The following is a 9,237-nucleotide window of genomic DNA, read 5'->3' on the forward strand; positions in this document are numbered from 1 at the left end:
TATTTAGTAACAAAAGATATTTAATAGCAAAAGCCATAAGATTTAGAGAGCAAATATTTAGTATCAAATTGTATTTAGTAGTGAAATGTATGGGATTTGGTGACCAAATATTCGGTAGCAAAGGGTATTTGGTAGTGAAAAATATGAGATTTAAAGACCAAATTTTTAGCAAAATATATTTGGTAACGAAAAAACAAGAATCAAGTACCAAATATTTAATAGCAAATAACTAATTTATTGCTATCATATTTTTTTGGTCACCAAAACTGAGACAGATTTATATACCTGTATTTTTTTAAAATATATATATAAATAAAATACCAAATATTAATTTAAAAATCTCTAAATATTTCAATACATATTAGAATCTAAACAAAATACTAAAATATACATACTTAAACAAACCCAAACACTTATGTAAATATTGTACTAATAAAATCTTAATATTACAAAAATTAAACGCTCTAACAAACTGAGGCCGGTGATGGCAGTAGAGGAGGATATTCTTTTCTTGGAACGGAAGGTCCAAAATGATCTAACGGCGTAGTTATCTATTGAAGTAGCTTTTGAATAAGCTTACGTTGTTGCTTCTTTGGATAGTGCGTCTAATATATATCTGCTCCATTCCAAGAGGTAATGAATCAGGAGAGGTAAACAAGCGTGTGCATAATTTTCAGATGCTCTGTAAACAAGCACGCATAATTTTCAGATGCTCTGTAAAAATAAGATTCTGTAAACAAGCGCCTAAAGTGACACAATTTTTCAGATGCTCCTTTTTTAACTCGCTAATTTCTAGAACATCCCACCAAGAATGCGCCTTAAAATTAGTCATTAACAGCACTTTAAGATGCCCAAACCCAGTCATTTGCCTAACGCCTTACAAAACTAAGGATGGAGAAAAAGAAAAAATCAAACCAAGACAAGACAAGACTTCGCAAAACGGACTGCTTTCTTCAGTGCAGGCAACAAGCAAAAGAAAATATGTATAAGAAAAAGAAACAGAGGTGTGCAAGTAATAAAAGTACCTCCAGCAGCAACCAGCTTCTCTACACGTGCAACTATATGTTTTCCGTAAGTGTATTTTTTAAGAGCATTCAGATGAACCTTTATACGATTAAGGATTAGTTCAAGTTGCTGGTCATCACAAGTTTCTAGCACTTTCTGTACAACATAGTTCGCAAACTGATCACCTAAAATCCATTCGCAAGAAAATATAAATGAATAAATAAATTAGAATTAAGAAACATAGAAAAAGATAAGAAACAACACACAACGTCAACCATGAAACTTTCTTTTTCTGGACAATTTATAACCATATGAAAACGTAGTCTCAGAAAAACCTTTGAAGTAACGTGTCAGTGGAACCAAGCATTTCATTTGAGGCAAGCATTTCATTCATCAGTCAATTTTCATCAGTGGAACCAAGCATTTCATTATCTGGCGTTCAACAGGAGTTCCAAAAGTTAAACACTTCTCTATCACATTTGAGGCAAACTTCTGCTGGCTCATTTGAACTATCTGTCCAGTCAATTTTGTTATTATAGCAGTGCGCTCATGTGGCTTTCCATGCTCCAGAACATGCTGCAAAATGACATTAGAACAATTATAAACTTAAATATAAAAAAAAGTTCAACTTAGAAGCAAGAATAAGGACAAAAAATGGCTATAGGAATTAGTTATGAAGAACTTCACGCTACAGGCAAATAGAAATCATGGACATGTATCCGATTCCTTCACAATTCTAATATCTACAACATTCATAAGAAATAGTATCGAACGCAAGGTATTCATTAAAATAGCTTTTAATCCTAAGGGTTGCTAGTCAATCATTCTTCACGTAGTCACATAGATCATCAGTAATCTTACTAATACAATGACAACTAAAATAAAAGCAATATAAATTCTACTTAAGTACCACACACAGACACAGGTTAGACTGTGCACCCCAAAAAAAAGGGGAAAAAAAAAACCAACAACAACACCACCAAGATGATCTATTCACCGGGAAATTATTGTGTATAAATTGATAGCTACCAAATAACAGCTTTATAGCTACCACACTAAATTTAATGTAACAAAAGGGAACAGAAGAAGATAAGCATTACCAGAGCAATGGATGCATATGAAAATCCAGAACAAACTGCATCCATGATGGAATGATCAGAATCATAACGAATCCAAGGGAAGAGAACAAACTGCATCCAAATCTCATTGTTGGTCCTTGATTCAGAATATCGTTTACTTGAAAACCATTCCCATATTTGTAGTACAAATTTAAACACCGCTGGGAAAAGAAGAAGGCCAAGGAGCATCCCCTTCAACGAAGAGAAAAATAGCCATTTTAACTATCCATATATAAACGAAACACGCACCTTATAACAAATTTCAATTGACCCCACCGATTCAGCATTCTACTCATCATCGTCATTTGGCACTCAAACCTAACAAATGAACAAGGAAAAACGCTTTTAAGGTGAATCTGGCCATAGAATCCAAATCTAAACCTCAAATTCCCAGACCTAACTCAACTTTCAACCACATTTGTCGAATACTCACTCTAAAAGTTCCAAATTCGCCCTATCAGTTCAGCATTCTGAATTAACAAGATCAAAGCAAAACAAAAACACCAAACGAGAGGGGGGAAAAAGAAGGCAGAACAAGAGGCTCACTCAGCAAGGTCGCCGAGCTGACGCAAAACTCCGACGCCTACATGCAGATTTCTTTTTGTGGTGCCTACACTTTGAACTCTTGGTCTTGGGTTAATTACTTCAAATAAGTCACGCACAAGCATGATATCCTTCGAAATTCTTTTCTTTCTTTTTTTTTCCCCTTTTCTTTTCCATTGTTTTGTGGGGTTCAACAGATCGAGAATGAGTTTTTATAATGCAATCAGCAATAAAAAAGTTGAAATCAGCAATAAAAATAAAAACATTTCCACGATGAGAGAGGGAAAGGGAGAGAGATAGAACTGACCGGAACGACGAGAATCGGCGGCGGCGACAGCGACAATCGACGGCGGTGAAAGCGGGAATCGGAGTCTGCGACGCCGAGAATCAGCGGCTAGAGAGAGAAGGAGCGAGAGAGAGGAAGAAGGCAGAGGAATTTCTGAAGAAGATGGCGCGCAAATGGTGAGGATGACGAAGGGCGGAAGAAGAAGATGACGAGGCGTTTCTAAAGAAGGGGAAGAAGGGCGATGGGTGTAAGGAAGAATGGTGCGTGGGTGTGTTTTGAAATTTTAGGGTGGGTTAGGTTAAAATGATTTTCCCACAAAAATTTTGTTCTTTTTTTGTAACCAAAAAAATGTTTTGGTTCTTTGGCAGCAAAAAAATTTTTTTTCTCACCAAAATATAAATTTAATAGCATAATTATATTTTCTGTTATTAAAATTTAGTATCAAAAAATTATATTTTTTATTACTAAATATTATTTTAGTAGTAAAAATCATATTTTTTACTATTAAAATTTAATTTGACAGCAAAAAGACATATTAAAAAATTTAAAAAACACTTTTTGATGATAAATATTATTTTAGACTCATTGTTCTAGTAATATTATAACAAAAAATATAGTTTTGAAATTAAAATATATTATTTCATGTTAAAAAGTAATCAAATAGTAAGATTATATATTACTCTATGTGAAACATATACTTAATTAACAATATCACATGTATATACATATGAACATGTATCTTGCTACACTTACACAAAATAATTAAATTATCAAATAATTGTTATACAAAATATACTAAGATGATTGTTAAAACTTAATATAATACATATTTATGGAAAACAAAAAAAAATACATGCACAAAATGTAAGTTTTAAGTTTTTATATGATTTGCTACTAAACGCAACTTTTGGTAGCAAAAAATGCCTTTTTGTCACCAAAATAAGAATTTGGTACCATAATCATGTTTTTTGCTACTAAAATTTAGTACTAGAAACTTAGGAGTACATTTAGAAATCATTCTAAAATAATTTTATTTTTTGTATGAAAATGAAAATAAAAACGTTTTTATTTTCATTTTAGAATTATTTCTGAAAATGTGTTTAGTAATTTTATTTTGAGATTAATTTTAATTTTAATTAAAATTAAAATTGTGTTTGGTGGTTTAAGTTTAAAAACATGTAATAATATTTAAAATTAAAATATATTAAATAAATAATAAAACTCTGAAATCCATAGTTCAAACAAACCCAAAAACCATTTATCAATATATTCAACGAATGTAAACAAAATTCAAGAGGAAGCCAAACAAAACTCCAAATAAACCCGTAGATTACTGATTCTTCCCCCAAAATAAACTGAAACACATAAAACTTCAAAGAGAGTTTCTTCACAACAAGAAGAAAAATGAATCAACTTTCAGCCTTCGAGTGAATGATGGTACTTGAGTTTGCGGATTCACGATATCTTTGATTAGTTCCGGAGGTCATCGGCGTGAGAGGACGATTCACGAAATTGTCGCTTGAGTTCACGGATTCTCCATTTTTCTATTTGGTTGCAGATCTGCAACTTTTCTTTTATATTTCAAAAAATAAAAAATAAAAAAAACGTAAATTTGCAGTTAACGGGTGGGTGAGTGCGACGGCGGCGTCAGCGCGCGGGGTGAGCGAGGGTGGTGAAGCATTTGTTTTCTCTGGCTAAAGATCTTTTTTTTTGTGTATGAAAGATCCGGTGAAGATTTGGTTTTCTTTCCCTTTTTTGGCCGAAGATCTGGTGAAGAGCAAGAAAATAGAGAGATTGTCATGAGCAAGATACTTGATCTGTTCTTGCTTTTGAATTTATGAACTTCGTTTTACAATTTTTTTTCCCCTTTGAAAACCTCTGATTTAGGACACAACAGGGGGCAGTGGGTAGCTGAGGATGGTCAGGCATGGTGGAAACTAGCGTGAGAGATGGGAGAAAATGAAAAAGAAAATGAAAAACGGATTTAATCTATTTTCAGATTTTCAGAAAACAGCAAAAACGTTTTTGTTTTTGTTTTGTAAAATTTTTTACACTAAACGCGTTTTTGATATGCGTTTTCATTTTTTAATCTCAAAAAATGTGAAAAATAGAAATAAAAACATAAACAAACAGTGCCTATGTTTTTTGTTACCAAACATTATTTTGGTATCTGAAAGTATATTTTTTACTACCAAATATGAATTTGGTACCAGAAAGACGTACATTAAACATTAAAAAAATAATGTTTTAATGTCAAAAATTATTTAAAAATTATTGTTCTAATAACATTATAACAAAAAAATGTAGTTTTGAAATTGAAATACATTATTCAAAGTTAAAAATCAATCAAATAGCGATATTATATACTGTTATATGTGGAACATATACTTAGATCACATATATGTACACATAAACATGTCTCTTCTTACATTTATACAAAATAACTAAATTATCAAATAATTATTATACAAAATATATTAGGATGATTGTTAAAACTTAATATAGGACATATTCATAGAAAATTGAAAAAAAAAAAAAAAGCAATACAAGCACAAAATATAAATATTAAATGTTTTTATATGATTTGCTACTAAACACAATTTTTAGTAGAAAAAAACGCATTTTTGTCACCAAAATAAGAATTTGGTAGTAAATTCTTGTTTTCTGCTACCAACATTTGGTAGCAAAAAATTATATTTTTTTATAGCAAAAACTTGATTTTTCGTTACTAAATTTTGGTGGCAGATAGTTATATTTTGCTTCCAACACTTGGTAGCAAATGTTATATGTTTTGCTACCAAAAATAATTCAATAGCAAATACCTCAGGCAGGAAAAAATTTTGCTTCCCGCCAACTTTTTATTACCAAAACATGTTTGGTAGAAAAAAGTAATATTTTACTACCAAATTTTTTGTGGTAGAATCTTATGCTTTCGTTACCAAATATTATTTTGATAGCAAAAAGTTATTGGCAGGAACCAAATTTCATTTCCCGTTTGCATTCGTAAGAATAAATATAGATGTGTAATGAAATTAAAAAAAATGTATATGCATTGTACATACCTTAGGAGAAATTATGGTAATTTTTTCGACTATTATTTCTTTCATGTATCTCCTTACATAAAACCACATTCTATAGTAGTAGGGTGTCTGGGGCACTGTACGTTGAGACATAATAATGATTACTACAACAATAATAGAAATTATAAATAAAAAATAACAACATGAACAACAATATATATATATATATATGTATAATTGAGTTAATTTGTCAACTTACATTTATTTTAATCCATTGTCGCAGCTTCTTTTTTTAAGGCCAAGCATTTTAAGCCCACTATAAGAAATAAGTAAACAACTTAGTAAAACCAAAATTTACAAACATACAAATTAGTAAACAAATTATTAGAGATCATCAACTTACAAATTAATAACGTATTTCATTTCTTTACTTGGCTCGTTCCCAAGAGCATCAAAGAAGAGCACAAGTTTCTCATGAAGATCAATATTTAACATCCAGTGAGACCTAAAAAATTATGAAAAGTCAAATAAGCATTAAGTTAGAAATTAATATATGTGGCACAACAATATTTGTTTGAACAAATATGACTTATAAAGAGTTATATGGAACAAATAAATATTGCCTTCGGGGGTAATCTTCCAACACATCTTTCAAAAAACGCGAATGAGCATTCTTGCTTAGCCCACCTTAGACCACCGTACAACAAGGATCTACAAACTTGAACTTTTTATGCAACTTAAGCGTACAATATATTTATAAAAAATACTTTACGTGACCTTAAATATTATATATAAGTGTTATATATTGAAAAATATTATTTAAAGATAATAATCAAAATAAATCTGTTAAATTTTACTTCATAATCTTTTATTATAATATTGTTAATACATGTCATTCCCATTAAGAATGGAACGAGCTTATCCGCATCATTTATATAGAGAGATATTGAATGAGTATATTTCATATAATGAGTTTATGTAAGAATGGGACAAGACACTATATGAATTTCTGATAAATTCCGTTAAATATAAAAATTATAATTGAGTCTATCGTTTGTCATATGTAAAATGACTTTAATCTTTAGTTACTAACAGACTCTTATTTATGGATTTGTGTCTTTGATTTACTAGTATGGATGTCAAGATCGCTAAACCCTATTCTTTGTATCTTGAGGATATGATAAAGTAGGTAGCCGAAAATGTTAATATATAAGATGAAATCCATTCTTTCTTTAAAAAAAACAAATAAATAATTTTTTTAAATGTTAATTCGGTACTTAAATTAGTAGAAACTCAAATTTATTACTTTTTTTTTATGAATCACTTCATTTAGGGGTGTAAGAGAAACCAGCAAACCTGAAGAACCTGGCCGAGCCACGCCGAAATACCCCGATAATGGCGGATTTGTGAAGATTTTAATTTTTTTGGGCCCCAAATATTCCATAGCCGACATTGTCGGCTCGGTCTGCGGCTTGAAATTTTTCTTCCCCGAGAACCGAGAACTCGACCGGCTTGAAATTTTTAATATTTACTTTTATTTCATTGTAAGTTTGGTTTTCTAAGACACTAAGGGCCCGTTCACTTCGCTGATTCGAGTTTGTAATTCGAGTTGAGATGTGATTTTGTGTGAGAGCTTTTTACTGTAGCAAAAAAGTTAGATGTGATTGTTTCTGAGAGCTTTTTACTGTAACAAAACTCGAATCGGCGAAATGAACGGGGCCTAATAAAGTAGGCCACCTGTCAATTTATTTCTACCAAGCTATCTTTCCCTCCCTCACCTCACGTGTCAGCCCAATCAAATTCCCATTTTTTTAAATAAAAACATCACTTTTTATCTTTAAATAATATACCTTTTTGCAAAGTTAAAACAGCTGCCTCTCTTAACTCTCATTCTCTCTCTATCGAATTCTTCTCTCCATCTCTCTCAAAAACCATGATACTCTTTCCACTGTCTTCTATCATCTATCGTCGGCATTACTGACCCAAAAAACTCTTTAGTCGCCATTTTCATAGAGCCGAACCGAGCCGAGTTGAACTCGAATGAGCCGACTTAGTTTGGGTTTTGTGGCTGAACAGAGTGGCTTGGCTTCATATTTTCATCCCCCAACATTTCGGCTCGACCTATATTATGGGGCTACTCCGGTCAAACCCGGCCGATTTATAGCCCTAACTCCATTAGAGAATTAATGGTACTAAAAGATAAAAATATAATTTTAGAGGTTAATAGATTTCACATAACTCTAATTATGAATTATTTATGGAAGATCAATCTATATATATGTAGTGACTATATGAAATGGACACTATAAGTTCTTGAATGTAAATTATGTATGTAATTTCGAGAGTGTAATTCTAAATTTTTAGTTGAGTAACTTTTAAAATTAACAGAATTAATTAATTAATTAAAGAGTTTAATTAATTATCAATTTTATTAAAACTCAGAATTATAAGTTCATAAATCCCGCGTCATCCTTGTAATATTTGCAAGACAATAAGAATTATTAGGAATTAACATCACTTGAAATATATGATGTGATAATTTAAATTAGTCATTTTTAGAGGGCGATTTTGTCTTGTTAAGAGTCTCTCCATGCAAAGGAGTTACTCGTTTTGGTGTGAAGGGAAAACTTGCGCCGAGGTACATTGGACCATTTCAGATCACACAACGAGTCGGTGTCGTTGCTTACCACCTCGATTTTCCTCCAGAATTGTCTCACGTGCACAATGTGTTCCATGTTTCTAAACTTCGGAAGTGTCAACCCGATCCAGAAGCCATTGTGCAATAGTATGACGTGCCGATCCAGTATGACACAACTTATGAGGAAGCACCCGTACAGATTCTTGACCGGAAGATGAACGTCAACGTGAGATACCGTTGGTGAAGGCATTGTGGCAACACCATGGCGTTGAGGAAGCAACGTGGGAATTGAAAACGACAATGCAGGAACGATATCCATATATGTTCATATCGTGAGGTAAATTTCAATTTCAGGGACGAAATTTCTTAAGGGGGTAGAATGTAACGCCTTCCGGAATTAAACTTGTTTAGTTATGGTAATTGTGGTTTATTAGTGTGCCTAAATTGATTTTCTTAATTAATCATGAACTTTTAAATTTATTTTAGTATTTACAATTTCACCCCTATTTATTTTATTTATTTTTCCTTATTTATTTTTTTTCTTCTTCTTTTCTTCTCCTTTCCCTTCCTCACGTTACTCTCCCTCTCTCTCTCTGTCTCGACACTTTCTCTCTCTCTCTCTTTCCC

The 9,237-nt window shown here is 31.8% G+C and overlaps 2 long non-coding RNA genes across 2 annotated transcripts; both read right to left on the reverse strand.

Annotated features, from left to right (window-relative positions):
• Positions 1-412: 412 nt before the first annotated feature.
• On the reverse strand, positions 413-2,192 carry LOC112093785. Its single transcript, XR_002903207.1, has 4 exons — positions 2,106-2,192; positions 1,341-1,581; positions 1,026-1,190; positions 413-682 (listed from the first exon to the last, which is right to left on the reverse strand). It is a non-coding gene; the product is annotated as an uncharacterized LOC112093785 (long non-coding RNA).
• A 21-nt stretch (positions 2,193-2,213) lies between these two features.
• Positions 2,214-2,829, reverse strand: LOC21399258. Its single transcript, XR_002903208.1, has 3 exons — positions 2,670-2,829; positions 2,373-2,441; positions 2,214-2,284 (listed from the first exon to the last, which is right to left on the reverse strand). It is a non-coding gene; the product is annotated as an uncharacterized LOC21399258 (long non-coding RNA).
• Positions 2,830-9,237: the final 6,408 nt, after the last annotated feature.

The sequence above is a fragment of the Morus notabilis genome, unplaced genomic scaffold (genome assembly GCF_000414095.1).
Source record: "Morus notabilis unplaced genomic scaffold, ASM41409v2 Scaffold351, whole genome shotgun sequence".
In the NCBI taxonomy this organism is placed as follows: Eukaryota; Viridiplantae; Streptophyta; class Magnoliopsida; order Rosales; family Moraceae; genus Morus; species Morus notabilis.